This window comes from Hemiscyllium ocellatum, chromosome 7 (genome assembly GCF_020745735.1).
Source record: "Hemiscyllium ocellatum isolate sHemOce1 chromosome 7, sHemOce1.pat.X.cur, whole genome shotgun sequence".
Classification (NCBI taxonomy): Eukaryota; Metazoa; Chordata; class Chondrichthyes; order Orectolobiformes; family Hemiscylliidae; genus Hemiscyllium; species Hemiscyllium ocellatum.
Genome location: NC_083407.1, coordinates 47,426,450 through 47,438,460, shown reverse-complemented (window position 1 = coordinate 47,438,460; position 12,011 = coordinate 47,426,450).

Sequence of the window (12,011 nt, the reverse complement as noted above, 5' to 3'; positions counted from 1 at the left end):
ATAAAATGATGTAGTTTAATGCAATGGAATATGAAGTGATATGCTTTGTAGCAAGATGTATTAATTAGTGGTATATATGGAGGTTACAAACTTGTCCTATCATAGAGAATTGGTTTAAGGAGTGATTTAGTAAGTTAAGAAGCTGTAGTTGGAGAATAAACAAATTCCTACAGAAGGAACTTGGTTTATTTTGGGAAATGACCTGACTGTTGCAAAGGTATGAGCTCTGACAACAATTCATCAGTAATTTTGAAGATTTGTGCACCAGAACCAGAACCACTTGGGCAATTGTTCCAGTAAATTACAACATAAGCATCCATTTGGCAATTCACAAAATTAGTTAGGTCTGATCTATTCAGAAAAAGCAGGACAAATCTAATCTGGCCAAGTAGTGCTCATCAGCCTACTCTTGAACAATACCAAATTGATGGAAGATGCTGTTGATAGCTCTACAAGGTGGCACTTACTCAATAGCAGAATTGTGATACAGAAGGAGGTCATTTGGCCCATCATGCCTGCATTGGTACTGAGTGAGCATTGCATCTTAGTGCCATTCTCCTACCTTTTCTCCAGAATGCTGAATACTGCCTCGATTTACATAAATGTCTAAGCTCTCTTGAATATCTTGGTTGAACATGTCACCACTACACTTCTAGATACATAAGAGCTAGGTAATGACCACCTTGAAAAAGGAGAAAATCTATGCATCATTCATTGTCATTATCATTGTAGAATCAACATTCTGGAGATTACAGTCTACTAGAAACTGAACTATGTTGGAGGATTGGAATTTTGCAGAGAGTAATTCACCTCCTAACTCTCCAAAATTTATCAAGTATTTGTGAAGCACAAGTCAGGAGCATAATGGAATACTCTTCACTTGCCTGGATGAGTGCACTTCAACAAAACTCAAGAAACTTGATAACATTCAGAACAAAAGGAGCCCATTTGTGTTGGCACCACCTTCAGCATTCCCTCTTTCCACTAGAGATATACAGTGACAGCAATGTTTAGCATTTACAAAATGAACAGCAATTCATTTAGAAGGAAAAAGGCAGCAAATATCTATTTACACCACGACCAGCAAATTTTTTTCAAAGACACAAAACATCCTAACTTTGAATTATATTGCTGCTATTTCCCTGTTGCTGGGTCAAAGCTCTCCACTTCTCTTCCTAACAGTACCACCATCACCACCATCTTAGGTACAAACTGGGGTGGCCAATAAATGATGTAACATCCTGGAAAATAATTTTTAAAAAAGTATTATATTTCCTTTGCTACCTGTATACCTAATCTCTCAAAGTACTACCAGGTTAGAGTTTTTTTGATGATGTGGGCATAAATTTTAGTGGCAAGAGTTGAAGTCACCTGCCACTCTGCTCCTCAGTCATCTTCAGGAAGTTCTTTCTTCACTGGCAAATCATATGCATATCATAGCTTCCAACATTTTTTCCCTTCTTCCTGATCTTTCATATACCTAGGGCTCCACTTTTCCTGCAAAGGCTATTGCACCTCATCTTGACTGGGCCTAAATAAGACAGCCTTATCTTTATTGTCAGCTGTTGCCTTCCTTATGATCAGTAGGTTATTCAATTGCTCATGAACCCCAATCCTTTGCTCTCTTGCACTCACAATACCAGAAGCAAAAACTAGCCCTGTACATTCTGAGGGTTGACTGGCCACCCTGCTCTGTCTCTGCACAATGCCCAAGACACCTGTTGCTCAATGAATGAATAAGTATCCATTGGTTCCTTTTAAATCATTTTGGCTGCTAATAATTTCCTAAAGCAGTCACAACTGGTTGTGTTTTGCCCATCCTGTGTTTGTCTCCCATCACTTGGTCTGTCCCAGACAATATAAGTAGCCCATGCATCCCCATTGAAGCTCTCAACATCACCAATTTACATACTATTAATAAGCTCTCTGATAATAATATTTGGCTTTTGAACCATCCCCTCCTGCACTCATCCAGGTGAATATAGCCATGCCAGACAGAACTGGTGTTTTCAGGAACCATACATCTCTGGTCCTGCCAGAATCCCAAATGTTTAGCCAACATCATCTGTCAGCATAGTGTTGGTATGTCTCACATGCCTAGACATAACACAAATACAGATGTTCCTCCTACAACTGAAAATGATCAGATCTGCTGTAATGTGGTCGTTCTGTTCTCGTGCAAACCCGTGTTATAAGAAAATTGCATAATAGCAGCATCATTTAAGCCAATGGGGCTGGAATCATGGTATAACTAATGTACCTTTTAAAACTTTGCACTTAAGAAACAATGTCCCCAATTTGTCAATTGTGTTATAGTGAATTTGTGTTAACAAAATGTTAACAAATTCGTGTTACAGCAGAACAACCTGTACTAAACTTTGCATGGATGAAGCATATTAGGAGCAGGATATTAAAGTTGCAAGTTACTGCAAACAAAGTTGCAGTACTTTATTTTAGTTTTTACGATGCTGAACTCAACCGGTTGAAGTTTTAAACCAGCTGGTATATCGAAGGATTGATGTGAAACCACTTCCTTATTTTGTATTATTTTCATTCTCATGAATCAGACTTGCAATCTGATTCCCAAATTATACTTGCACTTTCATTTCAATACACATTGGAAACTATATCAATGTAACAACAACAATGATGGCAAGATAACAAAAACAGAAGTTACTGGAAAACCTCAGCAGGTCTGGCAGCATCTGTGAGGAGAAATCAAAATCAATGTTTCGGGTCCAGCGACGCTTCCTCAGAACTGATGGTAGCTAGGAAAATGCCAGTTTGTATGCAGAAGATAGGGTGAGGGGAGGGGACAAGGAATAAACAATAAGTAAGGCGAGAGCCCAAAGAGAAAGAAGAAAGAATTTCCTGACAGGCATAAAATTCACAAAAGAAGGGAAGAAAGACAACAGATTCCCATTCCTAGACGTGACAGTCGAACGTACAGTAAACGGAGAGCTTCAAACCAGTGACTACAGAAAAACAACAAACACAAACCAAATACTTCAGAAGCAGTAATCCCAACATCCACAAAAAAGGCTGCATCAAGACATTATTTCAATGAACTACATTACACTGCAGCAGCCAAGAATTACAAACAGTAGCAGAAAAATATCTATTCAACGTTTTCAAGAAAAATGGGTACCCAATAAACGCATTCCACTGATTCCTCAGAAACAAACACAAACAAGCTGACACAACGCAACCAAAAACCATAACCACATTACCTTAAGTCAAAGACATATCAGAAATTACTTCCAGACTATTCAGACCCCTTGGCATCATGGTAGCCCACAAACCTACCAACACACTTTCACAACAGCTAATGAACCTAAAGGATTCATTAGATACTACCAGCAAAACTAATGTCATTTACAAAATACCATGCAAGAACAGTAAAAAACAACAGGAAAATTGCCAGCAGGGTACATGAAAACCAATTAGTCACCAAAAGACATGACCCACTATTACTAGCTTCCATACATAGAGACAATGAGGGACACCACTTTGACTGGGATAATACACACATCCTAGGACAGGTGAAACAAAGAATTCTTAGAGGCATGACCTTCTAACCTGAACTCCATCAATAAACACATTGACTTAGATCCCATCTACCTTCCCTTGAAAAAAAACAGAAACGACATCACCCACCTTTAGACACCAAGACCTATAAATAGAGAGCCAGGACACACCACCAGCGCTTCACTGGAGACTCTCACTGATGATGTTACCTAGTCATGGTGACAAAACGTCTGAAAACAAACCTTCCAGCTCAGCGAGCTAACTTACATACTTATCATCAACCCGAGCTACAAATCTTCTCAAAAATTGCTAGAGAGGAGAACAGTTGGACAAACAAAGAAGTTGATAACAATGCAGTTGGGAGAGTGAATGGTTGTTAATGGAGACTGTTAGTGGCTAACAATATGTAGTGATAGACGACCCGGTGTGCGCGGTAGGGGGCTAGAACATGGAAGAGTTCAGGCCTGAAAATTGCTGAACTCAATATTGAATACAAAGGGCTGTGGGATCCCCAAGTGGGAAATGAGATATTGTTCTTTCAGCATATGCTGAACTTCACTGGAGCACTGCAGCAAACCTGAGATAGAGATGTTGACCAGGGAACAGGTGGTGTGTTAAAGTGGCAAGTTACTGGAAGCGCATAGATGTTCGGCAAAGCAGTCACTCAATCTAAGCTTCATTTCCCCAATGTAGGGATCACCATTTGGTGAACAGCGTATGCAGTAAAGTAGATTTTGAGAAATGCAGGTAAAGTGCTGCTTCACCTGGAAGGTATGTTTGGGCCCTTGGATACTGAGGAGGGAGGAGATAAATGGGAAGGTGTTACACGTTTAGCAGTTGCATGAGAAGGTGCCATACGGCTGTGGAGTTGGGGGGGTGGGGGGGCGCAGGCAGGGTGTGCTGAACATTATGCAAGAGTGGGCCAGGGTGTTCCAGAGGGAACGGTCCCTGCGGAATGCAGACAAGGGAGTGGAGGGGAATACCCGTCTGGTGGTAGCATCTTGCTGGAGGTGGCAGAAAGGCCAACTGATGGTCTTTGAAATGTGGATGCTGATGGGATGTTAGGTAAGGACAAGGGGAATCCTAACACTATTGTGGGATGGAAGAGAGCGGGGTGAGGCGGAATTGCAGGAGATGAGTTGAGAGCCCTGTCGACAACGGTGCTGGAGAATCCTCAGCTGAGGAAAAAGGTGGACATTTTGGAGGCTCCCTTGTTGAAGTTGCCCTCATTGGAACATGTGCAATGGAGACAGAAGAACTGAGAAAATGGAATGGAGTCCTTATAGAACACAGGGTGACAGGATGTATAGTTCACATAGCTGTGGGAATCAGTGGGTTTATAGTGGATATTAATGGCCAGTCTACTCCAGAAATTGAAATAGAGAGTCAAGGAAGGGAAGGAGGCATGAGAGGTAGACCAGGTGAAAGTAAGGGCAGAGTGAAAATTGGAAGCGAAATCAATGAACTTTTTAAAATTCTGGACGAGAGAGGGAAGCATCATTGATATTATTTTTGATAATAAGCGAAAGAGTTGTGGGTTGGGGCCAGAGTATGACTGGAACAAGGAATGTTCTACATATTTCATGAAGAGACAGGCATAAACTGGGGCCCATGTACATAGCCATGGCCATCCCTCTGATCTGAAAAAAAAGAGAGGAATTAAAAGAAAAGTGGTTGAGGGTGAGGATGAGCTTTGCCAAGTGCAGGAGGGCGGTGGTGGATGTGGATGTTTCAGGGCTTTGCTCCAGGAAGAAGCAGAGTGCCCTGAGACCATCTTGGTGACGGATAGACATGTAAAGGGATTGCATGTCCATGGTAAAGAGAAGGCCTCCTCAGACCTGCTGAGCTTTTCCTGCAATTTTTGTGTTTGCTTCTAATTTACAACATCTTTAGTTCTTTTGGGGTTTTTTAAATAGCAAGATAAGCTGTTTTACAGATAAAATATTTCTGGACAATGAGGTGCATCATGTGGAACATCATCCTCACAAACTTTATCTTGGAAGAAAATCTAACAAAGTAGCTTTTAGCTTCACTATATAATAAGTAAACAAAACAATATTGTACTTTATAGTGGTTTATGCAATTTGTTCACGTATTTCCAAAAAAAACTGACTGTCATGCAAATATTAGGATATTAGAGAATTGCAAAAGCTCCTCTGTAAGGTTTCTTTATTTGCACAAAAATTGTCAGGCTGATATTATGATGAATTTTTATACCTGTGAATACCCCTTAATCATGTAGATTGACAAAGGGGTATTCATGAAATTGTATGGAATTGTCCTAATTATAAATATATTTGAAAAGCTTTCTTCTTGTCTTTGATGAAAATAATAAGTTGGAGTTTAAAACGGACCTTTGGGAAAAATAAAGAGATACTGTTATGCTGTGACTGGCTGTGATTTAGATCTGAAACAGTTCGCATTTATGTAAAAACTGAATCTTAGCCATTGGGGCAAAAATGCTAAACATTCAACAGCTGCATGCTGATAGACAAGATTTCAGAGGTTTCTTTTTCTGACGAAACAAAGAGTGCAATATGTTGTAAAGCCTCATGGCAATGTTCCTGTCAAACATTCTGTTTAGGTAGCAATGATATTCCTCACATGGCTACAGATTCACCTTCAATTGAACATTGAAATAAAAGCTTCTTAGTAATTGCCAGGTGTTTTTTTCAGGCATGATGCAGACTTTATAAATCATTATGCCACTTAAGCTGATACCTGTCTGCATGATGTACTAGTTTTGAATTGCTGAGAGGTTCTTGATCATAACACAAATAAGCATCTGACATATAAGACAAAAGACACATCTTCATTTGTCCAAAGTTCCAATGATTTTTGAGTGGTATATTTTAAACTTCTTAATCACCTCATGTATTACATAACTGCTTTACCACTAACTCAAAATTTTCACATTAAACTCTGAAGAAAGGGGTAACATGGTGGCTCAGTGGTTAGCACTGATGCCTCACAGCACCAGGGATGTGGGTTTGATTCCACCCTTGAGTGACTGTCTGTGTGGCGTTTGCATATTCTTCCTGTGTCTGTGTGGGTTTCCTCTGAGTGCTCTGGTTTCCTCCCACAGTCCAAGAATGCATAGGTTAGGTGGATTGGACATGCTAAATTACCAATAGTGTCCAAAAAAATTGGAGGATTAGCCATTGGAAACACAGAATTACAGGGATGGGTGGGTTACCCTTCAGAGGGTCAGTGTGGGCTGAATAGCCTGCTTCCACTCTTTAGGGATTCTATGAAAAACACTTTTTAAATTTTCTTTCAATATATTTTAAAAAAACTAAACGTGTGTGAATAGCTGTTGTGTGTCAATGCAGCTATCACAATGAATATCAAACCTGCCATACCTGGTCACACAATCTGAATTACAAATCCATCCATCGGATTAAACATTTTATATCAGATAAGAAGGCATTTCATTGCCAGGTTAGCCAGCGAAAATGTTTTGATGAAAGAATTATTTAGGTTAAGTAATTTATCTTAAATCTCCCCAAATGCAGAAATTTGAGAAATTTGCAGAACACCAACAACCAATCATAGCTGCAGGGAAGGTGTAACATGTAATCTCAGTTGTCTAAAAGAAAATACATGTTTTAGCTGTATCACACTAACATAAAGATCTGCAGTTTACTACCAACACCTTGTGAGTTTGCAATGCTCAAAAAACTGCTAGTTCATCATTTCTTAAAGTCCAGACATGTGGAGAGAAAGAAAAAGTACATAGCATGACAAATGTGAAATCGTTGTGGATGATACTAAAGACAGATGTTTAAGTTAGCATAATAAAAACAATTTTTTGTTGAGTTCTTTACTATTAAATACTCCAGAATGCACATTACTTAAGTGTGATACATCTTCATGAGATTTAACCAATACTATATTCTTTCTGATATTTAATTCTTCTGTTGTTACTAAATATTATGTGATGTTTCTATTCAATGGCTGCAGGCATCCTTCCAGATGGATTCTAATTTAAGAAATTGTCATTCGGTTCAATGTGATAATAGGTCTATAAACCTCTCAATGTCTCTGTGATCACATTATAACCTCCATCTTTCAATTCACGTCTCTCTATTCTCTGATCTTTTACTCTTTCTGATCTCTTGGTCTAATCTCTCTGCCTCTGATCTCTCATCTGTGTCTTGGCTTGCTTAATGATTTAATAGCACATTTTGCCTGAAATATTTATGCATCTTTACATTTTCAGTTTTTACTTTTATTTACAGTCTCTGTGCCTACTAGTAAAACAAATCAGGACCTGTCTACTGGAAGCTACTCAGAAAGTGAGTTCCAGTTTTTGATAAAGTTACCTACTAGTCATTCTGACATTTTCAAAATTGGAATGATCTCTTTACAAAACTTACTGAAAACAATCCAAATTAAATCCCCTCTGCAAAATTAACTGTACTGAAAATTAACATTTTACTTTGAGACACGTATATTCACCATAAGTAGGGCAACCTGCATAGTGGCAGTAATTTGTTTTTTAAAAAAACCACACAATGGCTTTAGACCCAGTTATTAACTTGCCCTTCAGGCTAAGAGCTAAATGACCCATGTCACTTTGTGAGTTACTTCTCAACAAACCACTGCAGCCCCGCACTACCACATCTGTAAAAAAGCCAATAAAACATAAATTGGAGAAAATCAAGCTCGCAGCAATAAATAATTTTCTGTAATGATAAAGGATTGAAATGATCCTTTATTGTTCCATATTTCACCAGTTTTGATGTGACAACTCTTGCTAATTAATTCAAAGAAAGTTGCTCACAAAAGACCCAACAATCTCTGTGGCATAGATTTCCTCTTTCTCAATGCAAATTGCAATCCATTGCCAAGTCAAAGGATCTTCAGATGTTCCTCATTTGGAATGCCATTAAACAAACAATCGCTTTGAAATACACTCACAGGCGGCAAATCAGAAAGTTAACAGTCTGATTATCTATTTTATTAAAAGCAGACAGCAGAATAAAGATTGGGATGTACATATGGGATTGTGGGAGATAGGGGCCAGAGGACATGGTGGGCTGAGGTGGTATAGACACTGAATGGGATTCATGAGTTGAGCAGGTAAATTGAGAGGAAATATGACTTTTTAACATAACTTGAGATAATCTTGAGAGACTAATGTACTTGTAAATGGCCTTTTAAACTGCTCTCTTGAGTGTCAGCCTATCTCACTCCTATCTCAAGCGTGCGGGAGGCAGACCCCATTGTGACCAATTTATGCTTCATGGGCTATAAAATCCTGTTCCCATGCAGGCTGGAGATGGATGTGATCAGTTTAGTTCTGATTCTCTCTTCCACAGGAAAATTGGCTCCCTGATAGCGGGAGGTAAAGAGGGCAGCATTAAGACATTGTTCCCAAATACAGTGAACAAAACAATATTGCGAAAAAACATAGTTCATTTGGTTTGTATGAGATTGAAGAATGGTATTCAATAATTTAAATTTTCATGATTAAAGATTTAAAATAAATTGACTTGTCAAAACAAGTTATCAAACCAATTGACCCCAAATTTTAAAAAAATTGTTAGCATCAATATTAAACAAAGAACTGGGATGCTGGAAATCTGAAGCAAAAAATGCTGGTACAACTCAGCAGATTTGAGTTTCAAGTTTCAAGTCTGGTAACCCTTTGTCAGTAGAGAACCCTTTATCAGAGCATTTTCTGATTAAGGATCATTGGACTTGAAATGTTAACTCTGTTTCTCCGTCTACAGATGCTGTCAGGCCTGCTGCATTTCTCCAGTATGTTCTGTTTTTGTTTCTGGTTAGCATCAGCTCCACCTCCAGCCAGTCATGGGTTTTGGTCCAAGGACTGGCAATGAGAATAATCCATTTACATTCAGTCAAAAGCAATAGGACTCTTGTTAGAAATAGTGCATTCTGGGTATCATATTGAATAAATGCAGCCAACATATGGCAAATGCTTTTACAGATTAGCCTGGCATGCCTACCTCCTTCTTTTTGCAGTGGCCAAAGTGCTGAATAAAATGCATGAATACCATGTTAAGCCAAGAGAACGCTGTGCAATGAACCAAATAACAGCTGCTGTCAATCATGACGGCAGCTAGTGAATTCCATTACTGGAAACAGTGACCTTTCCCTGGGAAATTCAGTCTGCTGTGCAGAAAAGAAGAAATCAGTTTGGCATAATTGTGTACAAAACTGTGAATTAGTAAAGATGGCTAATGTGATAATTACAAGGAATGGCATACAAAGACACATGTTTTTATTTCGTGTTTTTAGATGGAAGAATCTCCTCTTTGTCATGAATGAATGAATTCATACATTTTATATAGAATGTTGTTCTTGGAGAGGTAGAGAGGAACCAGTTTTGTTCAAACATGCAAGTTAAAAACTTTCCTGCTAATTTTTTTCTGCTGAAAGTTTTGACTCAGGCTGGGTGCACTTCCAGGCACAGCAGCTGTCCATCAGTATTTTGGCCATTTGTCATCACAGAAGTCAGACAATAAATATTGGCAAGTTAAGCTACTTGATGGGCATTCCAGCTGAGCCGAATCCTGTCTTCAGCTAATATGAAAAACAAAACAAGAGGTACAAGAAAGCAAAATAAGAAGAGCAAAAACATTACCAGTTTTATCATGATCTATTTTAAACAAAAGGGTTAAGAGTGTCAGCCAGATTAAATCCATCCACATTCAGATAAATTCTAAGCACTCCAGGAAACCAACAGTAGTTCTTCGGGGAATGCAAGATTCAAATGTTTCACGGCCCACTGATCCTTTATTGTTCATAGTTGCATTTCACCCTGTTAAGTGTTAGAAAAGCATTAAAATGAGAGAAAGTAATCCTCAATGTCCTGCAACCTTTGAAAATTTCAAAGTGACCCATTAAACTGGACAATAAAGGGCAGCAAGGTTACTATATGTTAACAAGACCGCTCTTAAGGATAAATTTCTCGTCAGCTCAGTCCTACATGCTTGACCCATTATCCTGAGACAGCACACTGAATTTTAAACTCTCCAGCTGAGGGGAGCATGATCACAGCTTCCGCACTGTTGTCCATTAAGAATTTTATGTGTTTCAATGAAATCACTTGTCATTCTTCAAAAATCCAGCCAAACAGGCCTGGTTTGCTCAATATCTCCTCACAGGGCAATTCTCTCATTTCAGGATTCAGACTAGTAAACTCATGTTGTATTTCTTCTAAAGCAAGTACCTCTTTCCTCAGATAACATGACCACAGAAATTTAAGGGGTGGGCCAGTGAATAATTTCCCTATACATCCAAGAAGGAAATCTGATGGTTAGCGGACAGACTGGACAAGTCTATTCCACAACCACAACATGCCTGGGATGGGCTAAATTGGTGCAGAGTGCAACTTCTAGCGCCTTGGTAGTCGAATCTAATTTTCCAGCAGCTCCAGTAATCCTGACAGGACCAGAACTCAGTGGTGGATGTTGCAGGGACTGCAACCAGGATCAAAATAAGAGTCCATGGATCCCTAAACCCACATAGATAAGGTACATTGGGTGGGGAGAGTTTTACAACCTTGGCAAAGGCTGAGTGAGGGGGTGGAGGACTGATTTTGACATTCCATGAGAGTAGGATATAGGCAGGCCTACTATCCTCAAAGGGATTCTCCAATGTACAAATAATGTGGAGGTGCTCGTAGTTGAGTGGATTGGACAAGGTCAAAAATCACACAACACCAGGTTATAGTCCAATAGGTTTATTTGGAAACACAAACATTTGGAGTCTCACTCCTCCTTTGGGTACTAGTGAGACAGGGAACATCAGACACGGTATTTATAAGTAAAAGATGAAAGGGTCATACAACTGATATGGATGTATTAAACAAACCTAAGATGGTTGTTAAATCTTTAATCATTTACAATGGAGATGGAGGTTTCAATTGATTAATATGCAAATCCCAGAATTTTTTTCAAGTCACTTCCCTGAGATAACTTAAGATTTCATCAGTACAGAAGAGTTGACATCTCAGGTCAGGCAATGTGTATTTATTGCAAGGTCTTGTCTTAACCGGAGTCAGACTGGTTTTATTTCCGTAGTAGGAATTTATAAAATGCCACATGGACTCACTGCCTACAGGTCATGTGTTCTTTGAACAAAACAGAACGTATAGATTTAGATGTGTGTGTGTGTGTGTGTGTGTGTGTGGAGGGTGGGGGGGTGGTGGGTGAAGAAAACGTGTGTGTGAGGGATACAGAGAGAAAAAGTGTGTGTGACGTGAAGAGAGAGAAAGTGCGTGTGTGGCAGAGTGTGAGTGAGAGGGGGAGAGAGAGAGAGAGTATGTGTGTGTGTTGGGGGTTGGATAGAGAGAGAGTGTGTGTGTGATGGGGAGAGAGGGTGCATGTGAAGGGGAGACAGAGTGAGAGTGTGTGTGTGATGGTTAAGAGAGTGTGTGAGGGGGACTGTGTGTATGTGTGTGTGTGTGGGGGAAAGAGTTTGTGTGTGAGGGGTAACAGAGTGTGTGTGTG